The sequence below is a fragment of the Gopherus flavomarginatus genome, chromosome 14 (assembly GCF_025201925.1).
Source record: "Gopherus flavomarginatus isolate rGopFla2 chromosome 14, rGopFla2.mat.asm, whole genome shotgun sequence".
NCBI classification, from domain to species: Eukaryota; Metazoa; Chordata; order Testudines; family Testudinidae; genus Gopherus; species Gopherus flavomarginatus.
In genome coordinates, this window is record NC_066630.1 from 45013313 (window position 1) to 45040485 (window position 27173).

At 51.5% G+C, this 27173-nt stretch overlaps 1 non-coding gene across 1 annotated transcript; it reads left to right on the forward strand.

Moving 5' to 3' along the window:
• Positions 1 to 14036: 14036 nt before the first annotated feature.
• Positions 14037 to 14110, forward strand: TRNAK-CUU (transfer RNA lysine (anticodon CUU)). The gene has a single exon. It is a non-coding gene; the product is annotated as a tRNA-Lys (tRNA).
• Positions 14111 to 27173: the final 13063 nt, after the last annotated feature.

A 27173-nucleotide genomic window follows, 5' to 3' on the forward strand; every position in this document is an offset into this window, starting at 1 on the left:
TCGAGTGCTCTCCCCTTGACTGCTGTACTCCAGCTTGGTGAGAGATGCAGGCAGAGTCTACGGGGAGCTGCAGCAGTCGACTCACCACCACTGTGACATTATAAGTATAATCTAATATCTCATTGAAAGGTGACAGGGCCAGAAAGAGTTAATTAACTCACCTCACCGACTGACCTGACCCATGGGTGAACCTTAAGAACTGCTTAGCAAGATATGTAAATGAACAGAGCTTTGAAATGCAAGTCTGCATTGTTAGAAGTAGAAGGGGAGATTTTTGCTCAGGTCTTGTGATGTAAGCAAACAAGTCTTGTCTGTTGCTATAATTTTAATTCAAAGAACAAAAAAGGAATATTAACATTTATGATGGTACTTGAGTGAAATAGTATTATTGTCTATGTGTCTCTTTGAAGGTTGTGGTAACCTCTATTTGAACTGTTTAATGAATAAATTACCATGTACTAATTGCCAGGACGTTTGGAAGGAGAGCTAAGCCTATTGTTTTCTCAGGCGGAAAGGCTGCTGGAAATGTATAAGAAGCCTGGGACACGATCCTTCTTCATCTCAGATCTGCTTTGGGTTTCAAGAGGGGGAAACCTTAAGCCACAAGGATTGTGATCCCCAGTCACTGACTGGAGCCACCCTGAATATGGAAATTGGACTATAACCTATGGACTATTTCAAAAAGGTCTTTTGGCTACTACAAGCTCACCTCTACTATGTATCTGAACCTCAAGAATTGAATTCAAGTCTATATGTCTATTAATCTTTTAACCAACATTCTCTCTCTTTTCTTTTCTAATACATTTTAGCTTACTTAATAAGAATTGGCTATAGCATGTATTTTAGGTAAGATCTAAGTTGTAATAGATCCTGAGTATGTGGTTGATCCTTTGGGATTGGAAGAATCTTTTCTTTTATATGATGAAGTAAGATTTTCAGGAATCATCATCATATCTGACAGGTGTGTCTGGACGCAGCCCTGAGGCTGGGTACTTTAAGGGAACTGCGTGGCTTAAACTTCTAAGTAACCAGTGAGGTACTACAGAAGCTGCTTTGTGCTGGCTTGGTAAATCTAAGTATTGAAATCACCACCAGCATTTGGGATTTGTCTGCCCTGTTTTGTTTGCAGTTCACCCTGATTAAGTGACCTCAGCTGGCTCCCACAGGGAGCACCGTCACACCTACATCCAGGCTGTAGGGGTCCGAGGGATCTTAGGGGCCTTGAGGTGCACAGATAACTACGTCCAGGCCGTAGGGGTCCCTGGGGGGCTTAGAGAGATTTTGGGGGGACACAGATACCAATCTCCAGGATCTAGGGGTCCCAGTGGGGTTTAGGGGGTTCATGGGGGCATAGATACCTACGTCCAGGCTGGAGGCATCCTGGGAGTCTTAGGGGATTTTTGGGGGCCCAGGATACCTGTGTCCCGGCTGTAGGGGTACCAGGAGGTCTTAGGGGTTCGAGTGGGCACAGATACGTATGTCTAGGCTGTATTGGTCCCAGAGGCAATTAGAGGTTTTGTGATTGGCACAGATATCTACATCCAGATTGTAGATGTCCCGGCGGGGGGATAGGGGGGTTGTGGGGGTACAAATCCCTACGTCCAGGCTGTAGGGTTTCCTGGGCGGTTAAGGGGTTTCTGAGCGGCACATATACCTACGTGCACATTGGAGTGTCCTGGGGAGCTTATGGAGTCTATATGGGGCACAGATAACAATGTTCTGGCTGTATAGGTCCCTGGGGGGCTTAGGGGGCTTGTGAGGGGGCACAGATACCTAAGCTCAGGATGGAGGGGTCTACAGGGGTCTTAGGTGTTTGTTGGGGGGGCACAGATACCTACGTCCAGGCTACAGGGGTCCCGGAAGGGCTGAGGGTCTGTCACGGAGTGTGGTGGAGTCCGGTCCTGTACCTCTCTTAATGGGACACAAGGTGACTCTCAGCCAGCCAGTAAAACAGAAGGCTTATTGGAGAGCAGGAGTGAAGGATACAGCAGAGTTTGGAGGCACAAGCAGGACCCCTCAATCAAGTCCTTCTGGAGGTTCAGGAAACTTAACTCCCAGTTTCGGACTCCCTGAATTCCAGCCACCTGGACGAAAACCGTAATTGAACTAACTCCCTCCAGCCGGCCCCTTCCTGTGTCCAGCTTCCCTGGCAAAGGTGCTGACCCCCTCCCCCCTGCCTAGCTCACGTTACAGGCTGAGCACGTGTCCGGTCCTAAAGTCACCCCCTGCTCTCCCATCCCCCACACAGACAGTCCCTACTCCATCACAGTAATGCCCAGAGCATTTCCCTCATGGAGCAACAGTGACACTGTGTGGCCACGCAGGGTAATGCACAGAGCATTTCCTGCATGGAGCAACAGTGACACCCTGTGGCCACGCAGGGTAATGCACAGAGCATTTCTCTCATAGAGGAACAGTGACGCCGTGTGGCTACGCAGGGTAATGCACAGAGCATCACACCTACGTAGACGCTGTAGAGATCCCTGCTGGGGCTTACGGGTAATGAGGGGCACAGATAGCTACGTCTAGGCTGGAGGGATTCCGGTGGGGATTAGGGACTTCATAGGGGACACAAATATCTGCATCCGGGCTGGAGAGGTCCCTGGATGGCTTAGGGGGTTGTGGTGAGCACAGACACATACGTCCAAGCTGTAGTGGTTCCTGGGGGTTTAGGGAGTTGGTGAGGGGCACAGAACCCTATGCATGGTCTGGAGGGATCCCTGGGGGACTTAAAGAGTTGTGGTTGTGCAGATACCTATGTCCTTGTTGGAGGGGGCCCTGGGGAGCTTAGGGGTTTGTGTGGCATACACATAGCTACAACCAGGCTGGTGGGGGACCTATGGGTCTTAGGGGGTTTGTGGGAGGCAGAGATACCTATGTCCAGGCTGGAGAAGCCCTGGTGAGGGCTTAGGGGGTTCCTGGAAGTCACAAATATCTACTTCCAGGCTATAGGGGTTGTGGGGGTATTTGACAGTTGTGGGGGGGCACAAATACCTATTTTGAGGCTGTAGGGGTTCCAGGGTTGCTTTGGGGCATTTTGGGGTACAGATAGCTATGTACATGCTTTAGGGTCGCTGGGAGGATCAGTGGGTTTGTGAGGGTGCACAGATACCTACTTCCAGGCTATAGGGATGTTGGTGTGGCTTAGGGGTTTGTGGGGGGCACAGATACCTTCATCCAGGCAAGAGGGGTCCTGGGGGCCTTAGGGGGGTGGGGGGAGCTCAGATAACTATGTCGAGGCTGGAGGGGTCCCATCGTGGCCAAGGGGGTTTGTGAGGGGCACAGATACCTGCGTCTAGGCTGGAAGGGTTTCGGGGGTCTTAGGAGGGTTGTGGGGTCTGAGATACCTATGTCTAGGCTGGAGGGGTCTCGGGGAGGATTAGGTGTTTTGGGGGGAACAGATACCTACATCCCGATTGTAGGGGTCCCTGGGTAGCTTAGGCGCTTTGTGGGGGTCACAGATACAAACATCCATGCTGTAGGGGACCTGAGGGTCTTTGTGTGGCTCTGGGGGTCACAGATACCTACCTACAGGCTGGAGGGGTCCTGTGGGTATTAGGGGGTTTGTGAGGCGTACAGATGCCTACATCTGGGCTTGCGGGTTCCCTGGGGGGCTTTGAGGTTTCTGGGGAGCACAGATACCTTTATCCAGGCTAGATGGGTCCCGGTGGGATTAGGGGGTTGTGGGGAGCACAGATACCTATGTAAGCAGAAGCAGGATGAACTCTACCTTGACATCTGGTGGTGAATTACGGAGAGTGTAGAAAAGAATTTCAGGGACTGATCGTGTTTGCATAGGCACACCCACCCCTCCTGACATGGCAACGACAGCCTGGGATGGCTGCTTTGGCAGCTGTGGTATCCTCGGTTTATTTGTTGTTGGGGCATGAGATGTGGAGTGTTGTCACCCTGATTGTGTGGATGAGGAACTGTGAAACTGCTTTGAGACAGGGATTCTCACCATCACTTGAGTGGCACTCACTAGACAAGGGAGTGAGCTCCTTGGGTGAACCAAAAACATGAATTGCACTTTCTTCTCTTTTAGCAGTTGAGGAGTAAAAGTGAAAGTTGATTCTTTTAACTATTGAAGTTCTAGGTTCCTGAGCTGAAATCACTAAAGAGTTTTGTTAGCCAGTAAGAGAATCTGAAGTTACATTATGGAGCAGAGCAGCTGATAGAAAGAAGCAGTTTGTGGGACGGTTGGAATAGCCCACGGAGTGAATTGAGCTGAGTAGTTTTTTAGGACAGCTGGAGCAGATCATTGGTCAGCTGGCAGAACAGAGTAGCTGGTGGACCGAGCTGAGCAGTTCATGGGAAAGGCGGAAGCAGAATCCCATAGAGAGGCAGGGCAGTCAGCAGTGGACCACGTAAAGTGCTCCTTTCTACCCAGGCTGGTAGGGGGAAAAACCCTGCAGATAGATTCTTGAACTCTGGGGTTGCGTAACTGTGGGTGATTTTGGGGTTGCTGGACTCTTGAAACATTTGAGGTATTGGACTTTGGAGTCTTGGGGTGATTTGGGGATTGCTAGACTCAAAAGCCCAGGGAAAAGGACACGGCCTAATTGAGGTGTTTTCCCAATTTAATGCTATGTTGTTTATCTCACGTTATTAAACATTTTCTGCTACACCCAGACTCTGTGCTTGCGAAAGGGGAAGTATCGCCTCTTTGAGGCACCTAGGGGTGCGTATGTAAAATTTTCCCATGTCACTGGGTGGGGGCTCGAGCTGGTTTGCATTACGTAGTAGGGAAGGGACCCCTATGTATTGAACCCAGTCCTTGCTGCTATCAATTCAGCCTGGCAGAAGGGTTCCACCTACATGCAGGCTGAAGGGGTCCCTGGGAGGCTTAGGGGGTTTGTGGGGGGCACAGATACCTACGTCCAGGCTGCAGGGGTCCCAGAGGGGCTTAGGGGGTTAGTGGGGGCACAGATATTTATGTCACGGAGTGTGGGGGAATCCGGTCCTGCACCCCTCTTCCTGGGACACACAGTGACTCAGCCGGACAGTAAAACAAAAGGTTTTTTTGGCCAACAGGAATGAAGGATACAGCAGAGCTTTTGGGCACAACCAGGACCTCTCGATCGAGTCCTTCTGGGGGTTCAGAAAGCTTAGTTCCCAGTTTGGGAATCCCTGAATTCCAATAACCCAGCTCCAAACCAAAACTGAACTAACTCCCTCCAGCCGGCCCCTTCCTGTGTCCAGCTTCCCAAGCAAAGGTGCTGACCCCTCCCCACTGCCTAGCTCGAGTTACAGGCTTAGGTCCTGTCCTTCACCTTACGTCACCCCCTGCTCTCCCATCTCCCACACAGATAGTCCCTACTCCACCAGGGTCCCTAGCCGTGGGGCCCCTAACCCTGGCTCCTGGGCCCCTACCCCTGTGCCCCTTACTCTAACTCCAGTTGCCATACCCATGGGCCCCTAACCCGAGCTCCAGAGGCTCCATCCCTGGGGCCCTGAACAATAGCTCCAGGTGCTCAACCCGTGGGGCCCATAGCTCTTCTTTCAGGGGCCCTACGAGTGGGCCCCTAATCCTAGCTCCAGAGGCCTTAAGCATAAGATCTCTAACCCTAGCTCCAGGGACCCCACCCCTGGGACCCCTAACCTTTGCTCCATCCGCCACATCCCCGGGGCACCTAACCCTAGCTATAAGGACACTGCCCAAGGGGTCCCAAACCATAGCTCCAGAGGCCCTACACGTGGGGCCCCTAACACTAGCTTCAGAGTCCCTAACTGTGGGACCCCTAACCCTAGCTCCAGGTGCACTACCCCTGGGGCCCCTAACGCTAGCTCCAGGGGCCATACCCATGGGGTCCCTAATCCTAAATCCAGGGATCCCATTCGTGGAGCCCCTAACAGTAACTCCAAGTGCCCCATACCTGGGGCTACTAACCCTAGCTCCAGGGGCCCTACCCATGGGGCCCGTAAACCTAGCTCGAAGGGCCTTACACGTGAAGCCCCTAACCATAGCTCCGGAGGCCCTAACTGTGCGGCCCCTAACCCTAACTCCAGGGGCCTTACCCGTAGGGCCCCTATCCCTAAGTGCAGGGGCCCTTCAACCTGGGGCCCCTATCCTTAGCTGCAGGGGCCCTACCAGTCAGGCCACTAACGCTGTCTCCAGAGGCCCTTCACATGGGACCCCTAACCCAAACTCCAGGAGTCCTACCGCTTAGGGCCCTAACCCTAGCTGCAGGGGTCATACCCATGGTGCCCCTAAACTTAGCTCCAGGTGCCCCATCCCTGGGGCTCCTAACCCTAGCTTTAGGGACCCTTCTTGTAGGGCCCCAAACTATACCTCCAGGGGCCATACCCATTGGTATCCTAACCCTAGCTCCAGAGGCCCTACCCTTTCCTGGCTGGACATGTGCGAAGGATAAAACATACATCCTAAATGAAACAGTCTGACTTTTATTATGGAGAAAAAACAAGTTTTAAAACGTTTATATGTTGGAGGACTTGGCCATACAGTATCTGAGGCTGAACTGCAGGAAAGATTCAGCAAGTTGGAAATGTTACAGATGCGGAAATTGTTATCAGGAAAGATGACCAGGGGAACACTATGAAGACTTTTGCTTATATCAACATTAGCATTTCTGAAGCAGATCTTAAAAGATGTATGTCTATTTTAAATAAACCTCTCAACCCAGCTACAGGGCTCTACCCCTGGGGCCCCTAACCCTAGCTACCGGGGCCCTACCCATTGGGCTGCTACCCCTAACTCCTTAGACCCTACCTGTGAGGCCGCTAACCCTAGCTCCAGGGGCCCTAACCGTAAGGTCTCTAACAATTGCTCCGGGGGCCCTACCACTGGGGCCCCTAACCCTAGCTCCAGGGACTCCTTCCCTGGGGCCCCTAACTCTAGCTCCAGGGGCCGAACCCGTGGGCCCCCTAACCCTAACTGCAAGGCCCCTACCTGTGGGCACCTAACCCTAGTTCCAGAGGCCTTACCCGTGAGACCCCTAACCCTAGCTCCAGGGGTCCTACCAGTGGGACCCCTAACCCTAACTTCAGGGCCCCTACCTGTGAGCCCCTAACCCTAGTTCCAGAGGCCTTACCCATGAGACCCCTAACCCTAGCTCCAGGGGCCCTACCACTGAGGCTTATATCCCCAGCTCCAGAGGATCTACTCCTAGGGCTCCTAACCCAAGCTCCAAGAATCCTACCCATGGGACCCCTAATGGAAACTCCAGGGGCTCTAAACCTTGAGGCCCTAACCCTACCTCCAGGGGCCCCATCCCTGGTTTCCCTAACCCAGCTCTAGGGGCCCTACATGTGGAGCTTCTTCCCCTAGCTCCAGGGGCCCTACCCCTGGTTCCCCTAACCCTAGCTCCAAGGGCTCTACCCGTGGGACCTTACCCTAGCTCCAGGGGCCGTCCTCGTGGTGCCCCTAACACTAGGTCCAGAGGCCCCACCCCTGGGAACCCTAACCCTAGCTCCAGGGGTCCTACATGTGGGAATCATAATCCTAGCTCCAATGGCCCTACCTATGGGACCCTAACCTTAGCTTCCGGGGCCCTACCCCTTGGGTCCGTTAACAAAGATCCAGGAGCCCTACCCCTTGCGCCACTAACCCTATCTACAGGGGCCCTCTCCGTGGGGCCTCTAACCCAAGCTCCAGGGACCCGACCTCTGCATCCCCTAAGCCTAGCTCCAGGGGCCCTATACCTGGGGCTCCTCACCCTAGTTCCAAGGGAATTACCCATGGGGTCCCTAACACTTGCTCCAGGCACCCTGCCCGTAGGGCCCTTACCTTAGCTAAAGAGGCCCTACCCGTGGGGTCCTTAGCCCTAGCTCCAGAGACCCCACCCCCCTGGAAACCCAAACACTAGCTCCAGGGGCCCCACCCACGCGAACACTAACCCTAGCTCAAGGGCCAAGTCCCTGGGGCCCCAAATCCAATCACCAAGGGCCTTAGCCATGCGCCCACTAACGCTAGCTACAGGGGTTCTACGCGTGGAGCCACTAACCCAATTTCCAGGGGCCCTACCCATGGGGCCCCTGTCCCTAGCTCCAGTGTCCCAACCCATGGGACCCCTAACCCTAGGTCCATGGGCTCTACCCCTGGGGCCCCTAACCGTAGCTCCAGGCACTCCACCACTAGGACCCCTATCCCTAGGTTCAGGGCCCACCCCTAGGACCCCTAACCCTAGCACCATGAGCCCCAGCCCTGGGGTCCCTAACCCAAACTCTAGGGTCCCTTCCTGTTTGGCCCCTAACCCTAGCTCCAGAGGCCCTACCCATGCGACCACTAACCCTAGCTATAGGGGCCTTACCCCTGTGTCCCCTAACCCTAGCTCCAGATGCCATATGCGTGGGCCCCTAACCCTAGCTCCAGGGGCCTGATCCCCAGTACCCCTAACCCTAGCTCCAAGGGCCCCATCCCCATGGCTTCTAACCCTAGCTCCAGGGGCCCAACCCATGGGGATCTAACCCTAGCTACAGAGTCCTTACCCGTGGGACCCCCAAACCTAGCTCCAGGGGCCCTACCATTGGGGCCCCTAACCCTAGCTGCAGGGGCCATACCCGTCGGGCCCCTAAACCTATCTCCAGGCGCCCCACCCCTGGGACCCTTTACCCTAGCTTCAGGGGCCCCATCCCTGGGGCCCTTAACCCTAGTTCCAGGGGCCCTACCCATGGGGATCCTATCCCTAGCTTCAGGGACCCCACCCGTTGGGCCTCTAACCTTAGCTACAAAGGCCCTACTTTTGTGACCCCTATCCCTAGCTCCAGGGTGCATACCCCTTGGGCCCCCAGTCCTAGCTCCAGGAACCGTACTCGTGGGGCCCCTATCCCTAGTATTAGGCCTGAATAAAGATATTGCAGACAAAACCAGGTATGCCAACCTGACCAAAGTCAGGCTAACAGAGGTTTTTGGGTAATTCCTGAGTGGAAAACACTGAGAAGCAGCAGCATGTCTCACAAGCGCTGGGAAAAAGTGAGATAAGCGAGAAGCTGCATTCCTGGCATAGTACCACATGTGCTGTGTTAGGGCAGCTCCTTCGAAGAACTGATAAGAGCCCTAGTTTCCCAGCCTCCTTGTTTTCACTCCCTGGTTTTGTTCGTTGTTTGTTTTTAACTCCCCTACATTTCTAACTTTAGGTATGTATGTATACTAAAGGTGTCTAGTTTCTAGTTGTTAAAGAAGGGAGTGGGTTGCTCCAGTGAATAATTTATGATGCGACAGAACTGTCTATATAGGCTTATACTAAGATTTAAAGAGCGGGCTGGTTCTCTCGGGAGACGAGCTGCTCTATATTGATGCGTGCACTTGTCAATAAAGAGCTTTTGATCGGACCTTGCTGGTGTTGCCTGTCTCTCTCGCGGTCAGACAACTAACTTTGCCATCTGGGGGTTAGAGTCCCTGACACTAGCTCCAGGGGCTCTATCCCTGGGGCCCCTGACCCTATCTCCAGGGGCCCTACCCGTGGGGACCCTAATCCTAGCTCTATGGGACCTCCCCATGGGGCCCCTAGCCTTAGCTCCATGGGCCCTACCCGTGGGGACCTTAACCCTAGCTCCAGGAGCCCCATCCTTGGGGCCCCTAAATCTAGCTCCTGGGCTCCCGCCCGTGGGGCACCTAACCCTAGCTCCAGAGGCCCTTCCCTTAGGATCCCTAACCCAAGCTCCAGGGGCCCTATCAGTGGGGCCCCTAACCCTAGCTCCTGAGGTCCTACCTGTGGGAGCTCTAACCTTAGCTCCTGGCTTCGTGCCCATTTGACCCATAATCCTAGCTCCAGGGGACCTACCCGTGGGACCCCTAATCTTAGCTCCAGGGGCCTTACCCCTGGGGTGCCTAACCCTACCTTCAGGGGCCCTACCCGTGGGGCCTCTAACCCTAGTTCCAGGGGCCCCACTCCTGGAACCCCTATCCCTAGCTCCATGGGCCCCATCTCTGGGGCTCCAAACCCTAGCTGCATGGGCCCTACCCCTGGGTCCCCTAACTCTAGCTTCAGGGGCCCTACCAGTGGGACCCCTAACCCTAGTTCCATGGGTCCCACCCCTTGGACCCCTAACCCTTGCTCCAGAGGCCCCTTTGCTGGGGATCCAAACCCTTGCTCAAGGTGCCCTGCCCATGGGGCCGCTAACCCTAGCTCCAGGGGCCCCACCCCTAGACACCCGAACACTAGCTCCAGGCACCCCACCCCTGGGACCCCCAACCCTTGCTCCTGTGGCCCCGTCCCTGGGGCTCCTAGCCTTAGCTCCAGGGTCCCTACATGTGGGAACCCTAACCCTAGCTCCAACGTCCCTTCCCGTGGGGCCCCTAACCCTAGCTCCAAGATCCCTTCTCGTGGGACCCTTAACCCTATCTGCAGGCCCTGTACCCCTGGGTCCCCTAACCCTAGCTTCAGAGGCCCTACCCATGGGGCCCTTTACCCTAGGTCAAGGGGCCCTATGCATGGGTCCCCCAACCCTAGCTCAAGGAGCCCTATCTCTGGGGCCCCTAAACCTAGCTCCAGGGGCCCTGCCCGTTGGACCCCTTTGCCTAGCTCCAGGGTCCCTTGAAACACTTGGGAAAATGTGTTTGACTGTTCAGGCATTGGGAGCTCAGCTAAGAATGCAAATGCTTTTCAAAGACTGCGGGGACTGTGGGATTGCTGGAGTCCTCAGTCTCCCCTCCCTCCCTCCATGAACGTCCATTTGATTCTTTGGTTTTCCGTTATGCTTGTCATGCAGCACTGTGCTGAGTCCCGGCTGTGGACTCTGTCTATCATAGCCTGGAGATTTTTTCAAATGCTTTGTCATTTCGTCTTCTGTAACGGAGCTCTGACAGAACTTATTTGTCTCTCCATACAGCGATCAGATCCAGTACCTCCCAGACGGTCCACGCTGGAGCTCGTTTTGGGTTTGGGACTGCATCGCCACCTGTGCTGATCAGAGCTCCATGCTGGGCAAACAGGAAATGAAATTCAAAATTCGCGGGGCTTTTCCTGTTTACCTGGCCAGTGCATCCGAGTTCAGATTGCTTTCCAGAGCGGTCACAAGGGTGCTCTGTGGGATACCGCCCGGAGGCCAATACTATTGAATTGCGGCCACACTAAACCTAATCCAACATGGCAATACCGATTTCTGCGCTACTCCCCTCGTCGGGGAGAAGTACAGATATCGGTACTAAGAACCCTTTATATCGATATAAAGGGCTTCATTTTGTGGACGGGTGCAGGGTTAATTCGTTTTAATGCTGCTAAATTCGGTTTAAATGCGTAGTGTAGACGAGGCCTAAGAAAGCGGCTGTTTGACCTACAAACAACGACAAAGTAAAACCTGCAAGAGCAGCCTTTCAGTTCAGAGGCCTGATAATAAGATGTTACTAATAACTGATGAAAGAGTTACAAACGATTCAAAACCATACTTAGAACAAACCAAATGGGAACACACACAACACCATTTTTCTTCGCTGCTCTTCAACCACGATATTCTCCCCATAGGGAGGTACACCGCTCCTGGGGGTTCAGTGCCACAGTAACAGGGTGATGTGTGCAAGGGATGGAGGAAGCTGCTATTCCATCTCCCTAGTCCAAAAATCAGTTTAATAGCTAGTCCTGAGATAGAGGAAGTATCAGTTATTAAAGTCATAAGAACTAATTTAACATTGTGATTCCAGCCAATGTTAAAATGATCTAACATTCAGGTTAATACAAACATTTCTAGTCCTCTGCATAGAACGCTCAAATGATGCAAAAATAGCAAGTTTGCTTTAAAGAGTCATAAAAGGGGTGTCATCCAGAATCTGACACTTGGTGAAACGTAAGTCTAGAACACACAACCAGTTTGGGGATTGTGCTCTGCTTCTTAACAATCTGCCCTGAGGTTGCCACTCGCAGTTACAAGCTACTCCACATGGCTGGGGCCCTCTCATGGATCAGTAACTGTTAGCAGCTTGGAAAGAAAGAGTAGGACAAAATAGTCGTTTTTGCAGTGGAAAGGGGTAAATAAAAGGCTTCCAAAGTATGAGACGAGGCTACAGACATTAGGGCTGGTCAGTTTAGACAAGACCGTAGAGCACCACTTCTCAACCAGGTGTCTGCCAAAAGAAACCAGGCTTGACCCACATTCCCAAGCCACCAAGCCTACCTGCCTGCATTGAAGGGGGAGAGAAAGGGCACAACAAAAAATTGCAGAATCAATGCAGAAGAGAGAACTCTTCCCCTGCCATTATCAGTAAGGGTTGCCTCACAGCCACTGACTCCCTGAACAGAAATAGCAAAAGTCCAACCACAATTCTACTTCCTTTCCACTACAAAAGATAATGGGTGGGAGCTGCTCTCTTGAGACTGTCCTGCTGCTGCCCAGGCACATGGCAGACAGAGCTGGGCCCGCAAGCCGAGGGTTTTGATCGCTTGAAGGCTCAGAGGGAAAAGAGACAAGTGCTCGTGTATCAGAGAATGGCTTTGATCCATTGACCTCTGGGTTATGGGCCCAGCATGCGTTCGCTGCACCACTCTGCTGGCTCTTTACTCCCCCTGCCACCCAGCCACCTCTATCTGGATTAGTGCCTTACGAGCTCTCACGCTGGCAGGCATATGCGCCGGCTGCTAGGCAGCTGCCCTGGTCACAGGCTTTTACAGCTTCTACAAGGTAAAAAAGATCTATTTGGGGTTTGGACCCCATTGGGAGCTGGGTAGCTGAGTGCCGGAGACGGGTGTACTGCTTAAACTGTTTTCAATTAAGCCTTCAGCTCGTGGGGGATGAGGTTCAGCCCTTGATCCGTGTCTGCAGCAGGCAAGCGCCTCTGGCTCAATCGGCCCCCACCCTGCCCCCGCTGTATTAGCAGACTAAAACCTGGAGCAAAGGCACACGCCTTGCAAGGGAACAGGAGCCGGGATCTCGAACAAATGTCAACATTTTAGTAAGATGACGTTCAAAGAAGAAAAAGGTGTACGGTACAGCATTTAGGTGTAGAAGTTTCTGGTGATCAGGGAACAATGTACAGATTACCCAGGGGGTGCGAAGTTCAGTTTAAGATCGGGTGGCGTAAGGAATACAGAATCTGCAATAGCCCTGACTGGGGGTAAAAGGTTAACGTACAGACACTGAGTTAGGAGGGTATGTTGTCCATGTGAGGGCTACGTTCAGGTGTGGAGTTTAAGAAGCGGGTATGACAATGAGAATGGATTCACCCGCGTTTGGTGAGTTTTAACATTCAGTGTTTTTTAATCTTTGCCACAATCTAGTTTAAGCATTGTCGGTATGAACTCTACCCTGCCATCTGTTGGTGATCTGTTGTAAAGGCCTTTTGGGGCTGATGTCATTTGTATGGTTACACCCACCCCAGATTGCATGAGGGGAGTGCTTGTCCAAATGGTCATTTCAGCTGCTGTGGGATCCCTCATCTCTTTGTTATTGGGGCAGGAGTAATCAAGTGTATTTTCCTGTTTAGTTTGGATCAAGGAGAGAGTAACTGTACCTGGCATTTGAGGCCTGAGAGCTTGCCCCTCACCTGGAAAGGACTCATCATTAAGGGGTATGGGTTCCAAACCCCCCTCCCCTCCCCAAGTGTGTGGGAAGTAGAAATAGATGTTTGTTTTTGGTCTGATTGATTTTGTGTCTGGTGTCTAAAGACAGACGTATTTTTGAATATCTTTAGAATTGTTGTTAGTACTGAAGTTTCTCATCTTAAAGTTATGCTATTAGATTTCTTCTACAGTATATTTTGGTGCTGAAAGGTAAAAGATTGCTCTGTGTGTGCTGTTATGGAGTGAAGTAACAAAGGTTGGTTGCAGAGAGGGTGCATGTGCCACAAAAGTTGTGCCTGTCTCACCCCAGCTGTGGTCCCAGAGTCCAGAATTTGCATAAACTCACCCCCTTACCTGTGACTAACAAGCTTGCCCTGCTAACTCTTCCAGCAAAACAGGCCAAAGAAAGTGTATGCAAGCCCTGTACTGCAGCCCCAGTACTATTTTCGGTTCCTTCCCACAGATCTTTCACTCCGCACCAGTCCAGTTCCTTGCTGTTGCTTGTCCAACCACTGCATGCATGTGCTAGATCGGACCCTGAGCTGATTCCTGACTGTTGTGCTCCATACAGCCTGGCCTGTCTGTGTCTCTGTGGTGCAATGAGTCAGCACGTTTGGCTCTTAACTGAAAGGATGGTGGTTCAAGCCCACCCAGGGACAGTGATAAGCCTGTGCTACTTCCTTGCTTTCCTGCGGGCAGGGCCGGCTTTAGGCCAATTCAACCAATTCCCCTGAGTCGGGCCCCGCACCCAAGCCCTGCTGCTGCACTGTACTAGGGTGGCCCAGCTTACCCAGGGGGCAATTTAAAGGGCCTGGGGCTCCCAGCAGGGACTGGAGCCTCAGCCTGTTTAAATTGGCACCAGAGCCCCACTGCTGGAGACTTGGGGGCTATTTAAAAAGTCTGGGGCTCCCCTTGCTTCTACTGCCCCGGCCCTTTAAACAGCCCCCGGAGCCCCGCCACTTCCCCAGGGCTCCCGCGGCTATTCAAAGGGCTGGGGCGGTGGAAGCAGGGGAGCCCCAGGCCCTTTAAATAGCCCCCGAGCCCTGGGCTGCTGCTGCTACCTTGGTGGAGGAGGGGGCACTTACCGTACAGGGTAAGCTGTACCCCCTGTACCCGCACCCCTGCCCACAGCCAGCCCCTGCTGCACCTCCTGCCCTGCCTGCACCAGCCCCGCACCCCGTGCCCTGTCTCCAGTCAACCCTTGCCGCACTCCCCTGCCTTAAGCCAGCCAGTCCCACACTCCTCTGTCTCCAGGCCTGCCAACCCCTGCGCAGTCCCCTGAGGCCCTGCCTGAAGCCAACCAGCCCACTCCACCCCACATTCCCCTGCCTGCTGCCAGCTCCTGTCAGCAGCCAGTCCCACACACCCTGCCCTGCCTGCAGCCAGCCCATTTGCAGCCAGTCCTGCACCCCCTGTCCTGTCTGCAGCCAGCCCCGCACGCCTTGCCCTGCTTGCAGCCAGACCCTACCTCCAGTCAGCCCCTGCCCTGCCTCCAGCCAGCCCCATGTCCACTGGTGCCCTGCAGTTCCCAGGGCAGTAACCCTGCACACATGCTGCAATGAGAGGGGCAGTGAACAGCTGTGACCCACACATGTGCACACCTTAGGGTGACCAGACAGCAAGTGTGAAAAATTGGAACAGGGTGGGGGGTAATAGGATCCTATATAAGCAAAAGACCCCCCAAATCGGGACTGTCTCTATAAAATCGGGACATCTGGTCACCCTAGCACACCCCCAGGGAGTGGCAGGGACCCACACAAGTGAAACGGAGCTCATTTCTAGTTCAGGCTCATCTTTTTAAAAAAGAATTTTAGGTAGGGTTAACATACATCCGTATTTTCCTGGACATGTCCAGCTTTTTGGTTCTTAAATAGACCATCTGGGAGAAATTTTTAAAAATATGGATGTATGGTAATCCTATTGGTATAAAAAATATATACTGTGGCACATCCATTAAATCAGAACTTTTTACAGGGAACCGGCTGCTAAGAAATGAAAGGCTTTTATTTACATGATTTTTTTTTTAGTCATCCCTGCCGGGGCCCCGCCGAATATGTTCGAATTGGGCCCTGCACTTCCTAAAGCTGGCCCTGCCTGCGGGGAGCCTCAAAGGTCCCATTTTGCAGCCTCTTGGCCTCAGTGCGTTCAGCTAGTGGCCCGAAGACCGGGCTGGATGTCATTCAGAAACCCATCTCCCAGCAGCTGTTCCAGAGGCTCAGGTTTAATCCTCAAGGCCGAGCACAAAAACTTTCAGCCAGGAACATTTCGCTCTCTCCCCGCCTCCGCCCAAGTGGCAAAGGAGAAGCAGACGAGACACGCCGGCTCAAAGACGCCTCCCTCCCACTTCCCTGTAGGCTGTGCAAAGCTCTTGGCCTGCCTCACGCCTTGTCAGGAAAGCGCAGCCATGCTACTCACGCCTGAGTCACGTCCGCAGCCTGGCCTGCCCTGGCTGACGGTGTGCAGAGCCACGCCAGTCAATGGCAGTTTGAGTCAGGAGCCTAGGCTCTTTCCCCTGACAGCCACACACACAGCACTGCCTGGTGTCCCGAGAGCCTCCTTCCTGTTCTCCTGCAGCACACGCTGCCTGCCAGTGTGGGTGGGAAAAGGGGACCAGGAAGTACTGCAGCCTCATTCCAGGACAGGAGGCCCTCGCCATACCCAGGCCTGCCTCTTGCCTTCAGTCCAGGTAGCCTCATGGCCTAGGCTCTTGGTGCTCTGCTGATCACTGCCTTGCTGGAAGGCCCTGAGGGAAAAGAAGCAAGCACACATCTAGCAGAGGATGGCTTTGATCCATTAATCTCTGGGTTACGGGCCCAGCACACTTTTGCTGCACCATTCTGCTGGTTTTTCATGACTGCTGCCACTCAGCCACCACTATCTGGATTAGTACCTTATGCGCTCTCACACTGGCAGGCAGATGCGCAGTCTGCTAGGCAGCTGTCCTGGTCACAGGATATTACAGCTTCTACAGGGTAAAAGGGATCTATTTGGGGTTTGGACCCCATTGGGAGCTGGATAGCTGAGTGCCAGAGACGGGAGCACTTCCTAAACTGTTTTCAGTTAAGCCTTCAGCTTCACCCTCACCTGGAAAGTACTCACCATTAAGGGGTATGGGTTCCAAATAGCAAAAGCATGTGGGAGGTAAGAATGGGTGTTTAGCTGTCTGTGGCTGGTTTAGTTGATTTCCTTTTTGCTGTTCCTTGTGTGTAAAGGCAGAGACATTTTTGAATCTTTTAAAATTGCTGTTAGTGCTACAGTCCCTCACCTTAAGCTTATGCTATTAGATCTCTTCTGTGATATATTCTGGTTCTGAAAGGTAAAAGGTCGCTCTGTGTGTGGCATTATGGAGTGAGGTAGCAAATGTTGGTTGCAGAAATGGGGCATGTGCCACAACAGTCCTGCCCCCCAGCTGCATTCCCTGAGTCCAACCTGCAAAATTTCCATGCAGTCAGAGTGGAAAAGAGCATTTTACCTAACTGTGAAGTTGCTTACCACTTTCAGTGTGTAAGTGAGATAAGAACCCCCCACTTTAAATACATCTAAAATTTATACTTAACTATTAGTGATCTTAGGTCTGTAGCATAGAACTGAATTTGTACTACAATTACAAAGAGCTTTATTTTTAAACTAGAAAAGAAAAAAAGCCGTAAAATCTGCAGTTAGAAACTTCAAAAAAGACCCATAGTACTAAATTTAAATATTCATTTTCAACCTTTTTTATTTCACTATGCTTTGGAACCCATGTCCCTTGCCTAATGAGATATATGTAGGTTCGGGTGACTCCCAAAAGCATGACCTGCTAAGGACCGTTCTACTGTCCTTGATTCATATCACCAGGATAACTACACTTTATTACTCCTGCCCTAATAAGAAAGAGATTGGGGATCTCACAGCAGCCGAAATGACCATTTGGACAAGCACTCCCATCATGCAATGCGGGGTGGGTGTGACCATGCACATGAACAACAAAAGACTTTTACAACACATCACCAACAGATGTCAGGGTAGAGTTCATTCTGACCCTGCTTACATCCTCCCCACAACCAAGAATTGGTGCTCCTGGTAAATCACACTCCCTATTATACCAAATCATTGGTATTGAATGCTGAAGTCACAGCTAGCAAAAGTAGCCACCTATCTCTGCCCTGCAGCATCCAGCTTAGCCCTTGTTAACACATAAGTCAGTGGATTGTTCTCTGTCCATACCTGAAACTGAGCACCACACAAGTAGTCTCCAAAGTTCTCAGTGATGGCCCATTTCAAGCCCAAGAACTGCAGCTGGTGGATGGGATAGCAAGTTTCGCTATCAGACAGTCCTCAGCTGGCAAAGGCTACAGATTTACATTTGCCTTCCACTTCCTGGTACGAGACTGCTCCCAAACCCTCCAAACCGGCATCAGCATGCAGGATAAATGGCTTGTTTGGGTCAGCAGAGACTAGGACTGGCACATGAATCAGGCAAATAATGATTTCCCGTAAAGCTCTGTCACATCTCTCATCCCGCCATGTCCCAAATGGAGAGGAGAGGAGCCCCTCCCCTGTCCCAGCCCAAGAACACCAGATCTGTGGAGGCAAGATGTCTGTAGCCCAAACCAGCTGGAGCTGCTGGGGAGAGGAGTTCTCCCCTCAGCCCAGGCCCACTGGAGTTGCTATTGCAGTGGGGGAGAGATGTCTTTCATCTAGTTCTTAGATGCCCTGATAAGAGGGGGGTTGAGTTTTTTCTTCCCACCTACAGCTCAAACTTCTTTTTCCCCCACCACTTTCTGCTCTAGCCTGATCTCCCTCTTTCACCTCAATTCTCTTTTTCCTGGTCTTGTTCCAGAGCCCTGACAGCCTAATTCTCTGCCCTAACCCCGTGCCCTCTACTGCACCCTGAACCTCTCATTCTAACCCCACCCTAGAGCCTGCACTCCCAGGGCCAGTGCCCTCATCCACCTGCACTCCAACTCTCTGTCTCATGTACTCTGATTTAGGGTGTGCTAATAATATTAATTTGGATAATATGATGAAAATTTAATTTATTAGCTTACATTTTATTTTATTTAATTGAGTTACAAAGTTACAGTTGCTTTACTGCTATTCAATAGATACATAGGGCATTATATGCAACAAAGTTTTGGTTAATGTCTCTTACCACAATTCCTTGATAACCTGGTGGTAAGAGACACAGAACCAGCCTTGCAGTTCAGGTTTCTCAATTCTTGAGTGAAAGATGCAGTGCTTAGAAAAAGCTACTGTTACTTAGGGTTTACTTGACTAAGTTAAACTTAAAATCAAAACCTAATAAACAAAGAATAAAAACTTATGGAAATGGAGCTTAGCCTAGTTCCCTTGAAACTTAAAGTTTCAGAACAAGTACAGCCTACTGCTAGTACATGGAGAGAGAGTGGAGGAAGTAAGTCAGAATGATAGAGTGAAGTGCTCTAGTGAGGTGGGTTACCTCTTTTATAGGGCACAAGCACCAGAAATCCTTCCTCCTATGTCCAAATTTCATTCCTCACCCACAAAACGTTAGGGTGCGCTTACTTCACAGGCTAGTATGTTTGTGCATGTTGATGACATGTACATATGCACATAAGTTCCCTTGTGTTGTACCTGTTAAGTCTGTGGGTAGAATACTAAAAAAAAAAACCTATGCCATTCTCCATTGTCGATTGGTCTAAGTAAAGTTCTTAGACAGGCGTGAGTACTTATCTATTTAAGTAACAAGATACAGGTCAACTTTGCTTTCTTAGTAAAAGGTCACAATATAGATATGCTAACCTTGCCTTAGCTTAACATACAGGATATGGCCTGTAGGGTCTCGTAAGTCATGTGCCCCAGCCTCCTAATCATTTCTTTTGCCCGCCGCTGGACCCTCTCCAAATTGTCCACATCCCTTCGCATGTGGGACCCAACCCCAAAAGTACCCATATTTCACCCCAATGGCCCCCAAATGCCAGATTTTAATATGTACATAGGGTGCTCCCATGGTCATGTCACTCCCGAGCTCTCCAGTGGAGCCTGCTGGTGGAGAACAAGGTCAAAATCAGCCAGGACGTCGCTCAGTCAATTCCCTGTGCTCCCAGCAGGTGGTATCGGAAAGCTCCAAGATGGCTCACTTCCCTTTCTCTCATCAGCTTCAGGCTCAAGGGTTACAAATGCCCAAACTAGTTGGGATTCTCCCCTGGGCTCAGGGTTGGGGCTGCTCTGAGGGGATGGACTTGCACACTTGGGATATTAGTGCAAAGATAGAATTTCAATTTCTCTTAGAGAAATTTGAGGGCAATTTATATTTGGTAAAAATCTTATTTCGTGAAAGGAAAGCTGCAGTGATAGCCTGGTTACTGGGGTGCAAAACACTTTCCTCCTGCAAGAAACAAGAAGTTAGAATTAGACATTTACATCATTTGTTCCAATGTTGGCACAGGTTTAATTTTGCTTCTGTGCAGGTTTGTTTCAGGCGGTTACTGTTTTGGTTTATTGGATTGTTTTGGTTTTTTAAGTTGGAATGGAGATTTTAATTGACATTTGCTGGATTCGAATGGCTGACCTGCAACACCAGTTTTGACATACTTCTGCATATTTTATACAGATTTGGCCAGTATTCAAGGATTCAATTCCTTTATAGGAGGTTTTAGAGTTCAGGCTTATTTATTTGATGTTATTTTATCATCCTGCTGTAGCACACCTTTTTGATAAAACCTTGAAATTATTAATTTATGGCATTTGTTAGTTTTTATTTTTAAAAACAAAGTTTTTCTTAATGTTTAGGTTTTAAATTAAGCATTGTTTTTGGTTTCAAATTTTCATTTAGGTTTTGGTTGTTGATTGGATCTTTAAGAACTTTGGATTTAATACTAAAATTTGGACAGATTTAGCTTATTGAAAGTAAACTGTTCACTATTTTATTTTAATAAAGGTTGTATTGCTGTAAACCCTGGCCAGTGGGAAAGGAGATGAGCCTGGCCTTTAACTGAGAAGGAGCAGAGGCATGGGAGAGGCCAGGTGATGGGGGGGCAGAGCCCCCCAATTTTTTTTGTCTACCCACCTCAGTCTCCCACCAAACGAGAAGAGTCTGATGCCACTCCTGCTGGTCACTGGGTGTCACTGCTGCTCCATGGGAAACATGCTCAGTGCATTACGCAGCTTGGTGAGAAATACACTCTGTGCCTTACCGTGACTGGTCCGTGGGTGTCACTGCTCCTAGAAGGCAGACACACGCTGTGCATTACACCACCTGACCGCTGGGTGTCATTGCTGTATCAATGGAAACACTTTCTGTGCATTACCCTGAATGACCACGAGGTGTCACTGCTGCTCCAAGGGAAACATGCTCTGTGTGTTACCCTGATTGGCCACTGGGTGTCACTGCTGCGCCAAGGAAAACACCTTCTGTGCATTACTCTGACTGCCCACTGGGTGTCACTGCTGCTATAAGGAAAACACCTTCTGTGCATTACTCTGACTGCCCACTGGGTGTCACTGCTGCTCCAAGGGAGACATAAGAACGGCCAGACTGGTTCAGACGCAAAGTCCATCTAGCCCAGTATTCTCCTGTCTTCTGACAGTGGCCAGTGCCAGGTGACCCAGAGGGAATGAACAGAGCAGGGAATCATCAAGTGATCCATCCCCTGCCGCCCATTCCCAGCTTCTGGCAACAGGCTACAGGCACCATCCCTGCCCACCCTGGCTAATAGCCCTTGATGGACCTATCCACCATAATCTTATCTAGTTCTTTTTTGAACGCTGTTATAGTCTTGGCCTTCACAACATCCTCTGGCAAGGAGTTCCACAGGTTAACTGTGCAACTGCCCTGAGCTTACCCCCTTCCCCTCGCCAGGTTGTATATTGGAAAAGAGGATGAGGATGAGGAGAGCCATGATGTGTCTGTCACTGGCTGATGCCTCAGTTTCCTCTAGGCAGCAGTGCTGCAGGCTCCTTTGGTCAGTTCCCATGCAACTGTGTCTGGGGAAGGGGGAGTAGATACCCATGCTTCCCAGCCCCATTCCCCTCCACCAGCAGCTAGGAAATCCAGGCCAAATTTAACCCTGGTAGCTGGGCCGGGTTTAGCCTGGGCCGGGGTTGGGCTGGGAAGGAATTGCGGTGGGGAAACAGACGCACCTGCTGTGAGGGAAGATCCTTCCATTCCCTGCCAACCTCCCTCACTCCTTGCAGCATGGCACCCCCTAGAACTTCCTTCTCTGTCATGGAGGCTGTCTGCTGCCTGCTTCTCGCTTAGCATCATCTCTCCTCACCCTGGGGCACTGGCGTCGCCCATCCTGTGCAAACAGGCAGGTCCCTGGTCTGCCCTGTGGTGCTGCCCTGCAATTTGGGGAGGCAGCTATTGGATGGAATCATATCGAAATATGGGAGTGGGCAAGGCTGGGGATCAAGACTCTTGGGTTCTCGCCCCAACTCTGGGAGGAAAGTGGAGGTTAGGGGGTAGAGTCGGAGAGGGGCAGGGCTGGGATCCAGGGCTCCTGCTTTTTCTCCACTTCCTGCAGCTGCTTCGGCCTTTCAGTGCGTTTCCTGTTGCAAATTCATTTGCTGACTTGTGCAACCCACCCCAGAGGCGGCTGCATCTCAGTGTTGGGTGAGGCATCCTTGGCTACATCACCCCCTAACCGTGTCTCTCTCTCCACTGCAGGTGACCCTGCAGCACTTGGCAAACATCCGCAAGATCGTGGGGGGTGCTTTGAGCATTGGGCAGGCAGGGGCCAGGTGCCCAGCCCGCCTCCCCCCCAAGAATGGGACCCAGCACCCCCTACTTTTTACAGGGATTAACAAGTGGCAAAGGGGAGCAAGTCAGAGAAGAGGGTGGCCAGGGTCTGAGCAGGGGGTGGAAATGGGTTGGTCGGGGGGGGGTTAAGCAGCTGGAGGCAGAGTTAGGAGAGGGGCTGAAGGGTAAAATCAGGGACGAGGGAAGGAGCCGGAGTTAAGCCCAGGGAGAGATGCTGCCAGAGGGTCAAACCCCGGCACAGGCAGGGGCAGAGAGGTAACAGTTACCCCGGGGGGCTGAGACTCCAGTGTTTGCAAACATGGGGCAGGGAGCAGAGGGACTTTTTTATTTCCCCTCCCACAGCCAGCACCTCTCAGCATGGGCTTCCCAGGGCTGGGCTCTTAAAGGCACAGGCATCCCACTGCCTAGACCCTGCAGCTCCTCTCTGATGTAACCTACTGAGGTGCTGCAGTAGGAGACTCAATTCAGTGAAACTGGGCATTCCCTATACGCCCCACAGCCAGGGAGCTGTGCACCCCCTCCCTCGAATTTCCCCAACACCCCGCCCCCCAGTTGTTAACTAGTTACATGCAGCTCTGCCAATGTTGTCATTGGTTGCAAATTTGAATGGAAATTGAAACGTTAACACACACTTTAAAAGCAGGTACAACGTATGAAAAATACTTGTGCTGGAGAAAGTTAAATAGGTTTGGAAAGTCTGGACAAAGCCAGGTTTCCTCACGCAGCTGTTGTGTTTGTTGACAATGTCGGGGCATTGGCTTCAGGAATGTTGACTAACCTAAGGGCTGGTCTACACTACGGGGGAAAATCAATCTCAGATACGCAACTTCAGCTACGTGAATAACGTAGCTGAAGTTGAAGTATCTAAGATCGAATTACTCACCGTCCTCACGGTGCAGGATCGATGTCCATGGCTCCCCCTGTCGATTCCGCAACTCCATTCGGGTTGGTGGAGTTACGGAATCGATATAAGAGTTCTTGGGGATCGATATATCGCGTCTAGATGAGACGCGATATATCGATCCCCGAGCAATCGATTGCTACCCGCCAATACGGCGGGTAGTGAAGATGTACCCTTAGAATTTCAAATGATGATTTGTAAGCGAGGTGTGAATGAGCTCTCCCCTGACAGCTAGTGATGAGCAGGGTTGGAGGAGGCTTTGGGACCAGACTGTATTTCCATGAACTCACCTACTCTGCCGAGGTATCCAGTAGACAGAGCTGGGCTGCCTCTGCTCTAGGTGCCCGGAGGAGGGAAGGTGTGTGGGGCTCCAGCCTGGGGCTCTTCCTCCCTCCTGCCAAGCCCTGACTATTAATCCCAGCCCTGGCACTCCTTTCTTCAAGCGCCATGTGGGCCAGAGGAAAAGTGTGGCAGGAAGCACAGGGGCCAAACTTGTGGGCACCAGCTGAAGCAGCGAGAATCCCAACCACCATGTCAAACTGCAGGAATCAGCAACTAGGGTGGCAAGTTTTAGAGCCCCAACCCATTGTGGCCATCACGACCAAAGACCTGGCTCCCGTGGGTGAGTCACCCAGCAGGAGGGAAAAGACTCATTCTTGTACAACTAGAGACAGGGAAGTTGAGGACTGTGAGCTCCAGGGCTTTACCACAAGCCAACACCAGGTCCCACTGAGAGTTGAACTCAGATTGCAGGATTCAGTGTCCCAAGTGTTGCCCATTACACCATGGAAACAGCTTGTGCTGCCTTCTCTGGCCATCAGTGACCCTCACGGGGCTGGCTTGTGTAAGAGACTGTTGACCCTTTACTAAAACTTAGTGTGTGTGGTGGTGGGGGGGTGGGGGGGTCGGTTGGCTAGTTCCTAGCACCAATAGAGGTGGAAAGGGTCAGTGGGAAATCAGGCCCCTGAGACTGACAGCCCCCAGGGGCAATGGGGAGAGGCCAAAGCTCCAAGTTAGCTGGACTGACAGGCCAGGCAGTGTAATGAGGGAGTCACCAGGCCAGGGGGTCCCATCCAGTGCCAGCTTTAGGTCAATTCCCCCGATTCCCCCAAACTGGACCCCACACCTAAGAGGGCCCCATGCCTGCACCTATAAGGGCCCCACGCCTTAAAGAAGAGAGCCTAACTTTTTAATTTTTACTCATCTGGCGGCAGCTTGAGTCTTCAGTGGCACTTCAGCTGTGGGTCCTTCACTCACTCCAGGTCTTCAGTGGCATTTCGGTGGCAGGTCCTTCAGTGCCATGGAAGACTTGGAGCGAGTGAAGGACCCACTGCCGAAGTGCCGCTGAAGACCTGGACCACTGCCAGGTATTCGAATTGGATCCTGCAGTTCCTATAGCTGGCCGTGGTCCCAACCTCCATAGGAGCGGGAACTGCCTGGGCCAGAGCAGGGTTGAGCTAAGCAGAGAGCAGGAGCCCGAGAAGAGCGGGGAGCAGAGTTGTGCAGGTGTAGTGCCAGAAACTGCTCCCTGTGGGATTTTGTTACTGACACCTGAGGTTGTTCTTATTTGCTGATTTTTCCTAATTTGCTAAAACTTGACGGTGGTTTCTCTAGCAAAGGCCAGTCCCTGGCCCCTTGGTCCAGACATCCTCATTCACATCAGGCTTCAAATTGAGAATCATTTCCCATTCCCGCTCTCTGGGAGGAGAGACTTTTAAACACGCTCTCTGTGCAACTGCACATGGCTAAGCAAGGAGAACAAACCCCCAATCCCCCCTGTGCTTTGGGGGCCAGGTTTGCTGTGGTCTGTAGTTCAGATGCCTTCACGTCTGGGCACTGGGATTATTTACCAGTTTCTGTGACATTGGGGCATAACTGTGCTCACAGCCAAATTAATGTGCTTAGTGTGGCCGTGTGCCCTCAACTTTACACAATCTGTTTCCAAAAATTGGTTTCTGTAAAATCGGAATAATCCCCTAGTGTAGACATACTGTATGTGCCTGAGCATCCACAGTGCAAACTGGAGCCAGATCTAGTTTCACTCTGTCTACACTTCAAACACTGCTGTGGCACTGCTATAGCACTCTGGAGTAGACAGTGACTGGAGGGGTTTTCCCATCCCTGTAATAGCTACATGGACAGAACAATTCTTCCTTTTATTTAGCACTATCTAATCAGGGCTTAGGTCACCTTAACTCTATGGGTTTGGGGGGTGGGGTTCACACCCTGAGAAATGTCGCTCTTCCAGTTCAGTGCCCAGCGTACAGCAGCCCTTAGATTCCTCTTGCTATTTCAATGCAGGCACTGACCTGTGAGAGGAAAACATCAGCTCACAAACACTGAGACTGAATTCCCCACATTTAATCTCTCTGCACTTTCCAGAAAGTCACAAAATTCAATTCATTCTTGCTAGGACAGAGAAAAAAATAAGTGACACTAAGTTTTTGGCTTGATTATGTAACCCTTCTGCCTCTCTGAGTTGGCAGCAACAAGGGCCGGGTTCAGTATCCAGGGGTTCCGTTTCATAACACAATGCATAACTGGCTCGAGCTCCCACCCAGTGACCTGGGACACTCACATACCACACCCCCCTGGGCGCCTCTAGGAGGCAATACTTCCCCTCTCGCAAGCACGGAGTCTGAGTGTAGCAAAATCTTTTTAATAAAGGAAGGAATCAATGCGGCATCCCATTGGAGAAACACCACAAACAGGGTTATAACACAAACCATAAACAAAAACCCACCTCCAATACGTTTGGCACTGTCCTTTTTCGCCTTAGGGGTTTAAGTCCAATCACCCCAAAGTCCAACAACCCAAAAGTCTCTGGTCAATGCCACCCCAGAGTTCGAGAGTTTATCTATAAAGGTCCCTCCCCCCAGCCTGGGTAGAAAGGGGCACCTTACGTGGTCCAGGGCCAACTGCCCTGCCTCTCCGTGGGTTCTGCTTCTGCCTTCTCCACGAACTGCTCCGCTTTACCAGCTGCTCCACTCTGCTCCTCCAGCCGTCCTCAGAAACTGCTCCGCTCCACCAACTGCTCTGCTCCATGAGCTGCTCTAGTTCTCCCTGCAAACTGCTCGGCTCCGCTTGCTCTCTGGTCCGCTCCACCCATCCCACAGCTACTCCGCTCTGCCAGCCGCTCCACTGCCACCAGCTGTCCCATGATGTGCTCCAGCCGTCCCCACAACTGCTCCACTCCACCAGCTGCTCGGTTCCAAAGTATAGCTTCAGGCTCCCCTACTAGCTAGCACAGTACTCAGTGCTCTCAGCTCAGTAATTGTAGCTCTTTAGTGATTTCAACTCTCAGCGATCTCAGCTCTTAGTAGGGGAACCTCAGTGCTAGTGCACCATTAGCCAAAAGTGCGTTCAACTCCATAATCAGTATTTAGATTCTTGAGGGAATAAAAAAATCAATGCTGACATTCCACAGTGAAGAGAGTGGAAATGGTACTGCTGGCTTCACAAGAGAACTACACCATCACTCACTCACTCACTGTCACACACTGTCACACACACACACACACACACACACACACACACACACACACACACACACACACACACACACACACACACACACACACACACACACACACACACACACACACACACACACACACACACACACACACACACACACACACACACACACACACACACACCTGTCCACAGCTTCTCTCCATTCACTGGGTTTTGGAACCCATGTCCCTTGTCTAGCAAGTACCACCCAACTGAGGGTGAGTCATTTGTCACCAAGCAGTCCCAGAGCTCGGTAGTCTGGGATAGGGTAGCCGTGCCTATGCAAATACACTCTCTGAAATTCTTTCCACCAGATGTCAGGGTAGAGCTTATCCTGACTCTGCTTACAATTAAATAAAATTAAGTGTTTAATTAATATAGTAAAAATATATCCTGACTCCTCTAAATAACACCACAACGTGAAATAAGAACAGAGAAAAATCTTGTCAGTGAAGACAAGTGAAGTTTCCCAAATGATCTTCCCATTATTAATTTCCATGCTGCCCCCATTGGAGGTCTGGACACCTCCACTGTCACTGCTCTGCATTCACCTTCCCCTAGAATTGTTCTTGGACATTCCCAA